The sequence below is a fragment of the Penaeus monodon genome, unplaced genomic scaffold, assembly GCF_015228065.2.
Source record: "Penaeus monodon isolate SGIC_2016 unplaced genomic scaffold, NSTDA_Pmon_1 PmonScaffold_241, whole genome shotgun sequence".
In the NCBI taxonomy this organism is placed as follows: Eukaryota; Metazoa; Arthropoda; class Malacostraca; order Decapoda; family Penaeidae; genus Penaeus; species Penaeus monodon.
Genome location: NW_023654253.1, coordinates 32,263 through 32,500, shown reverse-complemented (window position 1 = coordinate 32,500; position 238 = coordinate 32,263).

Below are 238 nucleotides of genomic sequence, written 5' to 3'. Positions count from 1 at the left end.
TTATTATTGCTTTCATAAAAAATGACAAACTATTTTGACTTATCTTGACTGCTTAAGTATATATATTATTATTGCTCTTAACATTACCATCGAAGTTGTGCCCAAAATCCTATGATTGCATCCAAATTTATCATTATCACGGAAATTATCATTGCTGTCATGCACCTTTTTTTTTTTTTTTTTTTTTTTACTCCCAAACACAAAGCCCTTACACGGACTCAACTAAAGTCTACAGGAA